We start from the raw sequence: 14791 nt of genomic DNA on the forward strand, positions 1-14791 counted from the left end.
ACAACTAGACAGAACTTTTTAATTCTCAGAATGTGATACTTGCCCTGAGGAGTGTGTATGTTTTACAAATGTTTCGATCAGTCACTTCAAACACATTAACACTCTAGATGCTTTTCTACAAGGCTAACAGTTGGTTTAGCTAGGGAGTCCTCGATATACCCAAAGGTACGTGAGGTCCAAATCCATAGATGAAACCAACAAGATGTCACATAGCCGAGAGGAGTGGTAACCCACTTCTCCTCTTTCACTTCTCAAGGGTATAAATTTCTTTGAGGCTTTGCGTGACAAAAATCTTGATTCTAAGAGAGGTGTCTTTCGATTCACCTCCCGATTCTTATACTCTGCTAGAACGCTGGAGTTGAGGTCGTCCAAGGGGTGATGAAATCCCCAAGAAGGCCTCCTAAAAAGAAACAAGGTTTTGGATCCTAATCTTATGCACCCAAGATGGCCTCGAAAGATGACAAGGGGAGAGAAGACTTGGATAACCTTGGGCTAAAAAAAAATATGCTTGTTCTTTTACCAACTGACTCTTATTTGTGCTAATCTAGACTATGCAAGCACTCATGTTTAAGAGACAATGTTCAATTCTAACTTGAAGCGCCAACAAAAGTAAATCGATCGAAGAATGCAAACAAGAAGAAGAGTTAGGGTCAACAAAAGAAAACTCGCGTGCCTGGAGGCCCTCCACGTCAAGTATCCATTAATTTTCTTTAAAGCATTCAAGAGTTGGTGTGATTTTGTTTTAAGCCCAAAGCAAAGATGTGTGAGACTCGATTTGTCAAGCGTGCACTCGGAGGCCCTCCGCGTCAATGGTTGTTCAATTTTAGTGCCCAAACTTGAAGTGTGATCGATTTAATCTAGAGTTTGGTCATTTAAAATTTTTGATAAAGTTAAAGCAAACGTTCAAAGACCAAGTGAGTGAGTTAGATTGTGGAACATTTAACACCTTTTTCAAGTAGACCCATCCCCATAAATGGTGCTGAGATTGCAACCAATGGTTGAATTGATGGGTGATTAGAAAAGAGGTGAGTCCAAGGAACTACTCAAATTGATTTTTGCAAATTTGTATTTAACTTAATAAAGTTTCTTAAATGTCCAAAAATCAAACTTTTCCTAAATTGCATGTGGAAAAGAGATTTGTTTTGTTCAATTTTAAAAGCTCCAAATGAAGTGTTTGATATTGCAATGGTTAATTGATCCTTGGCATTCAAGATTGGATTTTTTGTTTTAATCATGCATTCAAAGAAAATTTGATTTTAATCCATAGCATTCAAGAGTGTGTTTAGCAACATGCATTCAAAGACAAGTGATTGAACATTCAAGTTTTTTCCTTTGAGCATTCAAGATTGAGATTTTGTGTGTTGTTTTAAGAACTTTGAAGTGCTTTGTTTTAACCTTAGATCATTCAAGATTGTTTTGGACTCAAAAGTGAAAATGAATCTTTGGACTTTGGCTTTCATTCAATATTTTGTGTTCTAGTTTGCATATTTTAAGCCCAAAAATGATATTCCTAGATTGTTTTGATGCATGAAAAACTTAAGAAACATTCAAGATTTTGCAACAAGACATTTGTTTGGAACAAATAACAAAGCTTTTAGGACAATTTTTGGCAACCATTTAGGACTCTTAGTTTTCATGAGATTTTTAAAAAAACTTTAAAATATTTGCAAATGAGGTTCATTTTATCCTTGATTGATGCTTTGAGTTTGATTTAGATTTTAGTGTGCATTTACTGTTGATTTTGAACCTTTTGAAATGGAAACTTGAAGTTCTTTTTAAATTTCCAAAAATGAAGTGTTCCTAACTTTGCATCAATGCATCTAAAACCTTGATGTTGCAAGGATGCAAATGATTGAATTGGTTTAGTTTCACTTGTTAAAAGGCTTTTTTTTTTTTGCAAATTTTTAGTTTTTAATGGATTTAAGTATGATTTAGGGGTTCATTTTAAGCACTAAAAAGAAGTGTGTATGATTTTTCTTCCTTCAAAAAAAATGGCCAAGATCTCCCACAAGAAGAAGAAGAAGAAGTAGATGGAATAAGAAGAATATAGACAAGAAGAGGAAGAAGAATTCCAAGTGCTTTGTCCACCTATAAGCTTGAAAAATCTGCAAACACTATGAGATAGATTATGAGTTCCTTTGTCTTTTTCATGCTCATGTGGACCTACAAAACCAATTTATACAATCCTACCAATCACAAAAACAAACAAAATTAGCCAAAATTAGCAAATGACATACAAAACTTGACTAAAAAAGCTAATGAAGATGACCCATGCGGGGTCCCACCGGGCATGCCAAAATGTATATGAGCAATGTTAGTATGCTAATAGAAACCAAATTTAAATAAAGCTTCTACAAACTAAACAAAATTCATAAATTTCAAGATAGACTAAGATGAACTCTCAATTGAGAATATGAGCCATTAATGGACTCTCTCAATGAGAAGCTCTCTTGTTGAGTGGCTTTGTCTAAATAGATAGGATGTATGCTCAAGCTTATGCTTCAAAAAGGGCTTCAAATGGAGTTGGAATTTGGGTGTGAGTGTATGGTTTTGATGTAAAATGGCTTCTTAAAATGGCATTATGACTTTACTTCATGGATTGTGTTATTTTGCAAAGGGGAAGGATCCAATTTATAGGGAAGAGGCTTGAGGGATTGAGGGCTAAGATGCAAGGATGGGAAAAAGCTCATGGAGGGCTCAGATTGCATGAGAGGAGAGCACATGGATTATGCTTCCTTACAGCCAATCAGGGAGTGACACATGTCATAGGGTGAGAGGATGGAGGAAAGGGGAAGGATGAGTCAACAAAGGAGGCTCAAGGGATAAAATCTTCATAAAGACCCTCATAATGGCTTGTAAGAGCAATAAAAGGGCTTTGGAAGAGTCATTTATGGCCTAGTGGGCTTCATAAAGTTTTATGGTTGGGATATTTTGAGGGAGATGAGAGGAATTTTGACTTGGGCTTGATTAGGAAGGTTTTAAGCTTGCTTAGGCTTGTGCAAATGATTAGAGGATGGATTAGGATGGTTTAGGATTAGCTTAGGGATAGGCAAGTGGATGTTATTTAATGAGGGTGGGTGAAGGAGGAGATATTTGTTAACTTTGGCTTGGGTTAGTAAGTTTTAACCCATGTTTAGGGAATGTGACAAGGTTAGGAGGGGATTAGGATTAGGTTTAAAGACATCTTCTAGAAGAGTCTAGACTTTGGATGAGGATAAATTAGATTTTTAGGAAATAAATAAAGTTTTATTTATTTCAAGGGTTTGGGTTGAGGAGATATTTATTAAAACTTTTTTAATAAACATGAGGATTAATATTTAATCTTAATTAAATATTTTGAGTTGGGATTAGGGGTAGGAAATGATGGGATTAGCCTTTAATCAAAATTAAAGAAGGATTAGAAGATTTTGGAAGAGGTTAGTGGTCTTAAGAAAATTGGCCAAGTTTTGGGCAAAAAATAAATTTTTTATTTATTTTGATTTTTTTGGTCAATTTATTAATTAAATAATTAATAAATAAGGAAATAATGTTTAAATAAGATTTAAACATTTTTGGGAGGGATTCCTTAATTAAATATTTTTAATTAAGATAAAGGGATTTAATGGCATAAAAATAAATTAATTAATTAATTAAATTAATTAATTAATAAATGATGATGTCATCAAGAATTTTTCAGAAAATAAAAATACTTTATTTTCTAAAGGTTTTTAGGTGTCTACAGAGGGATTCTGAGTTTTTCCTAATGCATCTTGTACTAATTTAGTGTGGAGGTTGAGAGAGACTCCCTCTGAGTCCTAATGTTTTATAGTTTTACCTCCCTAATCTTGTATCGTCAAGAGGTTGTATCAGTTAAGTTTCTCACTTATGGTTGACTTGATGCTAGAGATTGAGTTTAGTGGTAGGTTGGGTGTAGCATTCCTAGAATGTGGCTAGAGAGATATGGTACCTTTGGACACATCTTACCATAATTTAGATTGGTGAAAAGTTAAATATATGATTTTGTCCATTAATGTAATTTATTCCAATCTTGTTGACAAGTGATGTCTTGTCTACTTGGGTTAACCCTAGTTCCCAGTGATAGTCAAGATTTTTGTACCTTAGAGACTAAGTTATCCTATGCTTGGTGGTTAGTTGTAAAGAGTATCCTACTAGAGTGTGAAATTTTGGTAAGTGAACTGTTATCCTTTGTGTTGCATAATAGTGTTCTTTGGAATTTTGGGATGGCTATTCCCCATGATTCCAATTCTTGTTGGAAGCATGTAGTTTTTTTATCTTTTTTTATGGTAACTTGGTAGGTACATGTTTTATTTAGGCACCTGTTGATGAGGAAGAGTGTATTTTTTCCTTACCTTAAACTGAGTTTGTGGCTAGATAGGTTTTCCAAGCGCATAGGAAGTCCCTGTTGCATGACTTTGTATCTATGTGACACCCTTTTTCTCTATGGTTTACCTATTAGGATCCTTGTATATAAGTTCCTTGTAAGAGGATGAACTATATTAGGATCCAATGAAATACATTCAATACATATCAATCCCTATTAGGAAAATTTGAATCCTTGTTAGGAGATTCCAACCCTATTAGGAGTTGTAGAATGTAGATGGATCCACTGTCCAGATAGCTTCAAAGGAAGGACTATCAAACTCATTGTCCAACTGGCCTCTATATTATTCCTTTCATAATAATATAAATGCAACTAATATAAGCATATCTATACTTTATATGTCCTCTTTCTATGCCTCTACCACACCAAAACACTTCTTAGATCTTAATACTAGATCTGTGAACTCACATCACAATGATCCCTTTGATCACTTACTCACATTTACCAAACTTCAAAAATCAAATGCAATTCTCTTATTTCATAATATAATCATCAACCATAAGAAGATACCCATACATAATAACACCAAATATGTTAACTAGGGAAACCCTTGATCAGAGGAAAAACCTCGATGGGGATGATACCCACAAAATGATGTACTAATATATAAGTTCCTCATAAGAGGATGGACTCTATTAGGAGCCAATGAAATAAATTCAATATATATAAATCCCAATGAGGATACTTTAAATCCCTATTAGAATATTCTTACCCTATTAGGAGTTGTACAAGGTAAAAGGACCCAATGTCCAAACAACTTCAAGAAAAAGACCGCCAAACTCACTATCCAAATAGTCTCTATATTATTCCTTTCATAATAATAGAAATCAAACTGATCTCAGAAACTCAATACTTTCCTCTTCCTCTTACTATGCATCTACTACACCAAAACACTTCTCAGATCTTAATACAAGATCTACAAACTCTCATCACAATGATCCCTTTGATTGCTTAGTCTCATTTACCAAATTTTCATATTACTTACTACTTGCACACTTCTCATCTTACATCATAAGGAAAATAATTTTCCTTTATATGAAGTCCTCAAAATAATTCATTGAGTTGATCTTGATGCTTTCCCAATTAATCACAATAGGACCACATTAAGATAACATGCTACAATACATCTTTTTCATAATTACAAAATATTATTAGCTCATTGTCTTCACAACTTGTCTCATGTGTAACCTTGGACTTTGTGCACTTTCTATGTCATCATTAGGCTATCTTCTATCTCTTTCTAAATTTTCTCATCTAGATTCTATCCTAATTAGGAGATATAATATGAACAGTAGAAACCACTTCTCAGGAACTCTATCTACAAACTATCTTTTGTAAATAAAAAATAACTCTCACCAATCTTCAACTTTGTCCATTCACTCTTAGCCACATCATTAGGACACACTATAGAACATGTCGACAATTTTTCTTGACCTCATCTTCAATACATCTATATGAACTCAATCTTTGTCTTCTATATTGCCAATCTTCTCAGTATGTTGACATCAATGATAAATATAGTCATGAATGCAAGACACCTTCATGTTGTCAATCTCTCCAATGTTCTAGCAATGCTAGAATACTCCTCCATAGGAATTTCATCATCATTCATGTTAATAGATGTGTCCTTTATTATTATTTCTTTTTTTATTGAGTTTGGTGGGATCCCAAGGGAGTTTTCACCAAGAGACCCTTTGATTTTCTTATTTTTCTAATTGTTTTCTTCATTTTCACTTTTGTGACTAGAGATTTGATCCTCCCCAAAGTAGCCATTTGGATCCAGTTTTTAGACATATGTTGTTGATACTTTGACTTTTTGGTGTGATCTTTTAGCTCCCATGAACCTTAGGAGTGCAATCTCACATAAAAATAATCAATATAGAGTATGTTAGGTTGTCCCCCAATCAATGAGTTTGGGATGTATAAGTGGGAGGTCAACGAGATGAATGGATAGTTCATGGAGGATAGATTTTCTGAGGTATATGGCATCAAGGGTATCATCATAGGCTCTCTTTTCTACTTCTTGGATGTTTTTAAATTCCACAAGTTCATTTTGGATGTTAAGGAAAGTGTTTTTGTTCTTAGTTGTGCCCCTAGTTGGGGCTAAACCAATGCTAAGGCCTTTATTCTTTGTATTTTCAAATGCTTCTATACGTTGTGTGATGCCTATCTCTTTTTCACCTAGGCCACCACCTTGATAGTCCCATTTTTTTGTTGTAAGCTTATGGGAATGGGGATATTTTTCTTCCATGTATTTTAGAAGATATTTTCCCTTGGGAGGTGGTTCCTTGTATAGCCAAGTTCTTATGTCTGGTGTCATTTCTTTTGCATTTTGTATTCCATTGGAAATAAATATGTACTTTTCCATGTTCTTGGGCTAAGGGGTGGTGTTCATTTTTTCTTTGGTGTGATGGGTGCCCTTATGTATGTGGGTCTAGGGGCAAGGCACCAACTACAAATGTATCTATGAGGTTATATTCACCACATCCCTAGTGATTGATCTTAATGGTAGATAAAGTTAAGGGAAGAATGGTGTGTGGATCATAGAAAGTATTGGAAGAGATTGAAATGGAAATATTAATTTCAATTCTAGGATAATGGTTGTTGTAGTATTCTTCTACTACATTACAATATGCAAAGGGTTCTGGGTTAGCAAGGATTGTTACCTCAATTCCTTGATGTAGAAATTTGATTCAATGATGATATGTAGTTGTAATGGCCTTCATTAGATTCATCCAAGGTCAATTGAGGAGGATGTTAAATGGTGATTTTAGATTAACCATGTGGCACATTATTTCCTAAATAATTGGACCAACTTTGGTAGGTAGTCTTATGGTTCCTTCAAATATTCTTTCAGGGTTGTCATATGCCTTTATTGTGATTATTTAATCCATGATGCCAATCTCAATATACCTTGCCTATTTAATGAATTTTGGAGTGCATAAGTTGAGGGCTGAACTATTATCTATCATAACCCTTTTGATGGAAAAATTAGAGATCATGAAAGCTATACAAAGTGGGAGGATATGATCTAGCTCTATTGTAGGAATGTTGTATGGCTTGAAAGATAGTGCACATGGTATAGATAGGTATTCTACTAGATTGCTAAATTTAGTGGTGTTTATGTCTATGGAGACCCAAGATTCATAGAGTATGTTATTTAGGATCTCTTGAAGAAGTGAGTTTGTGTGAAAAAGATCCAAGATAGAGATTTGGGTTGGTGTACTCCCAAGGTGTCCAAGATGTTGCACTGAGCTCCTGAGGTGGGAGTCATAGATGGACCTTGGGCTCTTGAGGTGGCATCTATATTTGATCTTGTAACATTCATATGGCTATTCCAAGTTATTATAGCAGATTCATACTCAACACCTTTGACATGGATGACATTAATGGAAGGATCTTCTTTGGCTATATAGTCGATAAGATTGTCATAATTGATGTAGCATGAGGTGTAATCCTTGTTATCTACAAATTAACTTTTCTTGTTTGGATCATTATTATTGTCATTATTAGTTTTTTTGTTGGTTTTGTTGATAGGTTCATTTTCTGTATTATTGTTGTGGGGTGGAAGATCATTTTGATAGATTTGTAGTTTTGCATTTTGGGAGGTTTGTGCGTTTCCTCCTACTATGATTTCCTTAGATCAATGAGGTATTGTGCCTAGTCTTTGAGGCTCATACACTTGAGGGTGGTATGCCCTTTTACTCGATGATAAGAATAGTATTTGTTTTCTTTGAACCAAGGTGGATTAGGGATTCATCATCCATTTTTTGTGTACATGGGATCACTAGATCATTTTTTTTACAATTCTATCAAATATAACATCCAAAGGTTCATCAAGGGTAGTATAAACTCATTTAGGCTCATTCTAGATGCACGATATTTATATTGGCATTACAGATATAAAATTTTCTTGATTTTTGTGGCAATATTGTTGGTTATCATGTGTATTATGTTGGTACCCTTATTGTTGATATGGTTGTTATCAATATGGCTATTGTTGCTGATAGTTTTGTTGTTTCTGGTAAGATTCTTATTGTTCATAGGGTTAATGTTGTTGAGGTGGTCTTTTTGGTAAGATTGTTGTGGTTGATATGTGGTGTTGTGTTGATTTTGAGTGACGCCTACTGTTGGAAAATGAAGATGGGCTAACTGAGAGGGGAGGGGTGAATCAGTTACCACAAAAACAAATTCAACAGTCCCAAAGATGCCTTAAACTTAGTTGCTGCTGCTACTCGATAAACACATAAATTACTGCTTAAAACTTGATAGATGTTTAGTTAATTTATTAAGCATTTACTGAAATAAGCGACCATGCAAAAGAAAGTAATCATGAACACAGTAGACACCAGATTTATGTGGAAACCCAATATGGGAAAAACCACCAGCAACTAGTCACCAATTTTCACTCTTCTGAAGTGAGCCCTGTTAGGAGCCAACCCTGTTAAAGGTTACAAAACACACTGTTAGGTGTGACCCTGTTAGAGGATTTAATCACCTTGTTAGGAGTGGCCTTGTAAGAGGTCTTTAGAACAATTCAACTAAATTGCCACCCTATTAAAGGATTTATGGAATGGCTGTTAAACCAACTCTGTTAGGAGATTTTGGAATCACTGTTACAATGGTTAGAAAGCAACAATGAATGATCTGAAAATACATGCAACTTATCTTGCTGAATACAGATCTCAGTTTAGCTCCACAAGATCCTTACTAATTAAATATATCTTTGCAGCTCCAAGATTTCCCTCTACTCAACTCTACTTAGGCACACACAAGTCTCTTCCTTGCACTTCCTTGCACTATCCGTATACACTTTCTATTCCACACTTTTCCGCATCTTGAGCACCTCTTTATATACTATACATAATACCAAGTCAGCCCAACCAACTTGACAAAACATATTCTAAAGTCAGCTTGAACTAACAATCAAAACAAAATTCTTCACTGGCCGACGCTGCTCGGTCAATACAGAACAAAAAAAATTGCTTCCTATGTTAACCGGTAGAACTCGGTAAAAACTACAATTATTGGGGAATTCAGTAAACCTGCCACTTCCTTTGGAAATCGACTAGACTCGGTAAAAGCTGTCTTCGACTACCGAATGAGCTCGGTGAAAACTAAGCTTTCCTTAGCTTACCGTGCGAACTCAGTTAACACTAACCGTACGCTACAAAATCCTTTGATACCCAAGTGATCTCGGTAAGAACTAAACTTTCCTTAGCTTACCATGCAAACTCAGTTAACACTAACTCACCGTGTGACATACAGGAACGCTCGGTGTACACTGCAAAAGGCTTTACTGACCGACTGAGCTCGGTAGACTCTGTAAACTATTTTCCTGACTGATAGAACTCGATAGACTCTGTCTGATAACTGATATGGCATTTGTGTAACATCAAAGACAATACACAATTACTTAATTGTATCCAACAATCTCCCTCTTTGGCATTGATGGCAACACAACATGTCATAGCAGAAATGAAATTTGAAAGCAAGTCTACAGCAACACAACACAATTAACAATTCTCCCTCTAAGATAGAGAACTCTCCCTCTTACAATAATCTCCCTCTGTGAAGGAATTACATAATCAAATTTCGAAAAGATATGACAGTAAAACTCTCCCTCTTTGACAACACATGCCAAAGACAATCCAATTTTAATGAATTTCATTGTACCTTTAGTACTGATTCATATGCAATATTTCCTTGATTTGCTGCATCAACTGATGATTGTTCAATTTTGTAAGAGCTGATGCATCACTAAAACTTATTTTTAGTGAACTTCAGATAGGGGAATGACCCCTAACTTACCTCTGAGATACAAAAATGCATCCTTAGGTAAAAGCTTTGTGAATATGTCAGCAATCTGTTCCTTTGTATGGACATATTCCAATCTGATTTCCTTGTCCTGCACCAATTCTCTGACAAAGTGATACTTGATTGCAATGTGCTTAGTCTTAGAATGCATTACTGGATTCTTAGATATGTTGATTGCACTTGTATTATCACAAAACATGACAACTGGTTCCTTGATTTCCATCTTCATGCCTTGTAGCAATTGCTTGAACCAAACAATATTAGAACAGTTTACTGCTGCAGCAACATACTCTGCCTCTGCTGTTGATTGAGATGTACAATTTTGCTTTTTGCTTGTCCAAGAAACCAACCTCTTTCCAAGAAAGAATGCACCTCCACTTGTGTTTTTTCTGTCGTCAAGGTTTCCTGCCCAATCAGCATCAGTAAACACTTTTAAGTCTAAGTTTCCTTCAAATTTATACCATAATCCATAATCTTCAGTTCCTTTCAGATATCTCATTATCCTCTTGATTACCATCATGTGATTTTCTCTTAGTTTGGCTGAAAATCTTGCCACAATTCCAACTGCAAGAGCAATATCTGGCCTAGTATGAACTACATATTGCAACTTTCCAATCATAGATCTGTACAATGTCTGATCTATTTCCTTTGAATCATCTTCTTTGGTAAGTTTTAGTCCAGTACACATGGGAGTTCCAACTGGTTTATAGTCTTCCATACCAAACTTTTTCAATATCTCTTTGATGTATTTTGCTTGAGTGATGTAGATGCCATTCTTGTTCTGCTGAATTTGAAGTCCAACAAAGAATTTGATTTCACTGAACATTGACATTTCAAATTCTTTGCTGATTTGTTCTGAAAATTCTTTGCAAAGATCATCATTCCTTGTGAAAACAGTATCATCTACAAATATTTCTGCCAGGACAATCTTATTTTCTGGTCCTTCCTTGATATACAAACTACTATTATCATTATTTCTTTGAAATCCAATTTGAATAAGATAGCTATGCAATCTTTCATACCATGCTCTAGGGGCTTGTTTCAGACCATACAGTGCCTTGTGCAATTTGCAAACCATGTTCTTTTTATCTGGATCTATAAAACCTTCAGGTTGTTCAATGTAGACCTCTTCATCCAGTATACCATTTAGAAATGCTGACTTGACATCCATTTGATAAACTTTAAATCCTTTGTAAGTAGCATATGCTAATAAGGTTCTAACACCTTCCAATCTAGCAACGGGAGCAAAAGTTTCTCCATAATCTATGCCTTCCTCTTGAGAATATCCTGTGCACACTAATCTAGCTTTGTTTCTTGATACTTTACCATTTTCATCCAACTTATTTCTGAAAACCCACTTTGTACTGATTACATTTTTGTCTTTAGGCCTGGGTACAAGAGTCCATGTCTTGTTTTTCTCTATCTTCTCTATTTCGTCATTCATTGCTTCAATCCAATTATCATTTTCTAATGCATCTTTGATAGTTCTAGGTTCAAAATCAGCAAGTAAACAAGTACCTTTCAACTTACTTCTTGTGATGGTTCCTTCAGATTTATTTCCAATGATCTGATCTGCTGAATGATGTCTCTTGACATACTTGGCTAGAACAGGTTCTTTTCCTTTTGGATGAATCTTTTCGTTATCTTCTTGCATTTCACCTTCATGCTCAGTTTGGTCTGGCTCGGTATCAACTGGCTCGGTATGCACATGCTCAGTTACCTCTGGCTCGGTAATCTCTAACTCGATATTCTCTGACTCGGTAGACGTTGGCTTGGTAGATGTTTCCTGCAACTCGGTTAGTGATGACTCGGTAGAAGAAGGTTTCTGATTCTCAGATGCAGTTGATATTATATCCGGTTCACTAAAGACGAATCTTTTGTAATCTTCTGGTTCTCTTCTGCTTTCTTCTTCAGTCTTTTCTGCAAACTCATCAACTTTCACATGTATACTTTCTATGACTTTGTGAGTAGATAAGTTCAAGCATCTATATGCTTTACTCTTGCATGAGTATCCAAGAAATATACCTTCATCACCTTTTACATCAAATTTACCTTTTCTAGATTCTTTCAAGATATAACATTTACTTCCAAATACTTTCAGATAACTTACATTGGGTTTATAGCCATACCATAATTCATAGAGAGTTTTGAATGAGTCTTTTTTCAACTGTACTCGATTTAAGGTATGAACTACTGTACTGATAGCCTCCTTCCAGTATTTGATAGCAACATTCTTTTCTATCATCAAGGTTCTTGCACAATCCATGATGGATCTGTTCCTTCTTTCAGCTATGCCATTTTGTTCAGGAGTACCTGGTGCTGAAACCTATCTTTTGATTCCTCTTTCAATACAAAAGTTATTGAATTCATGTGAAATAAATTCACCACCTCTATCTGACCTTAGGCATTTCAATCTTTTCCCTGTTTCTTTTTCTACTCTTGCCAAATACCATTTGAACTTTTCAAATGCTTCTGATTTGTTCCTTAGGTACATGACGATCATCATTCTTGAATAATCATCAACAAAAAAGAATAAAATATTTTTCACCAATATAGCTTTCAGTTCCAATAGGTCCACATAAGTCAGTATGCACAATTTCTAATAAATCTTCAGACTGATAATTTTTGCTTTTGAAACTAGACTTACCCATCTTTCCAATTTGACAATTCTTGCATAAACCGACCTCTGGTTTCTTTAAATTAGGAATGCCTCTCACTTTCTTGAATTTGCTTATCTTTACCAAATTGTCAAAATTCACATGACATAACCTTTTATGCCATAACCAACTCTCTTCTACTTGAGCAATAAAACATGAATGTTCACCAAGTTCAAGATAGAACAAGTTACCTTTAGTTTGAGTACCAGATCCAATCAGCTTTCCTTTACCGTTCAGCAGTCTTGCTTTGCCTTGGATGAATTCTACTTTGAGTCCATTGTTGAGTAACTATGCCACACTCAACAAATTCTGCTTTAGGCATTCTACCCAATAAGCATTATCACATACAAGTTCCTAGGTTAGAGTGATTCTTCCTTTTCCTTTGATGCAACAAGGTTCATTGTTTCCAAATCTTACACTGCCACCATCATACTCTTCAAATTGATCAAACTTTGTTTTATCTCCAGTCATATGATCTGAGCAGCCACTATCAATGATCCATGTATCATTCTTACTTATGTGAGAGATGAGTGCCATTTCTTCATTGTCAGATTCATCTTTTATAGCAATGTAAACAATCTCATCCTCTTCTTCATCATTAGAATCATTAGAATCTTTAGCCATAAAACATGATTTCTTACTTTTATCCTTAAATGATTTGAGATCTTTCTTACTGTTCCATTTATTATCTTTCTTTTCATCTTTATCTTTCTTGTTTGGACACCTTGCAGCAATATGACCAACTTCTTCACATGAAAAGTAGATTAGGGGTACTTTACCTTTGTATTTACCTCTTCCTCTTGAATATTTCCTTGCAAGTAGAGCTTCAATTACTTCAAGGTCGCTGTCAGAACTCTGATCTGATTGATCTTCACTCTCTGACTGAGATTCCTTCTTCTTCTTGCCTTTGTCCTTGAGTGAAAGCTTGGCTTCAAATGCAGACTCAATGTTCTTTGCAGCTGGAACATAATTATCAAAATTATCTAGTTCAAATGTTGTCAATCTTCCAACTATGGCCTCTAGGTTTATCTTGTGATTGGCCTCACACCTTCTTTCTTGAATGGCTGATACCCTGATGGCATAAACTGGAAGTAGAGTTCTAAGAACTTTACTTATGATTGTCTCTTCACTGATACTTCCTCCAGAAGCTTTGATAGCACTGACACATGCTTTAATTCTTTCAACATATTTGGCAATGTTTTCATCTTCTTTCATTTTCATCTGATCGAACTGTCCTCTCAGACTTTCAGCTTTGGCTCTTCTGACATTGTCATCTCCACCATAGATCTCTTTTAGTCTTTCCCACATTTCATAGGCAGTAGTGTAGTCCTTGACATCATCAAACTCTTCATAACTCAAGGCGGATGCAATATCAATCATCATAATGTTATGAGTCTTCTTTATAGCAATGTCATTGACTGATAATGTACCTGATGGTTCTACATATTTCTCATCAAGATATTTTAGACCAGTGTCACCAATGGAAGCTAGATGAAGTCTCATTAATCCCTGCCATGCTGAGAAGTTGTTTCGGTTAAGCCTTGGGATTTCCCTCTTATAAGACATCTTGATCTTTGGCTTAGATCTTTGAAATCTCCTCCTGCAAGCACCAAAAGCTCTGATACCAATTGTTGAAAAATGAAGATGGGATAACTGAGAGGGGAGGGGTGAATCAGTTACCACAAAAACAAATTCAACAGTCCCAAAGATGCCTTAAACTTAGTTGCTGTTGCTACTCGGTAAACACATAAATTACTGCTTAAAACTTGATAGATGTTTAGTTAATTTATTAAGCATTTACTGAAATAAGCGACCATGCAAAAGAAAGTAATCATGAACACAATAGACACCAGATTTACATGGAAACCCAATATGGGAAAAACCACCAGCAACTAGTCACCAATTTTCACTCTTCTGAAGTGAGCCCTGTTAGGAG

Source organism: Cupressus sempervirens, chromosome 5 (genome assembly GCF_028749045.1).
Source record: "Cupressus sempervirens isolate cs-2001-9-10 chromosome 5, ASM2874904v1, whole genome shotgun sequence".
NCBI lineage: Eukaryota > Viridiplantae > Streptophyta > Pinopsida > Cupressales > Cupressaceae > Cupressus > Cupressus sempervirens.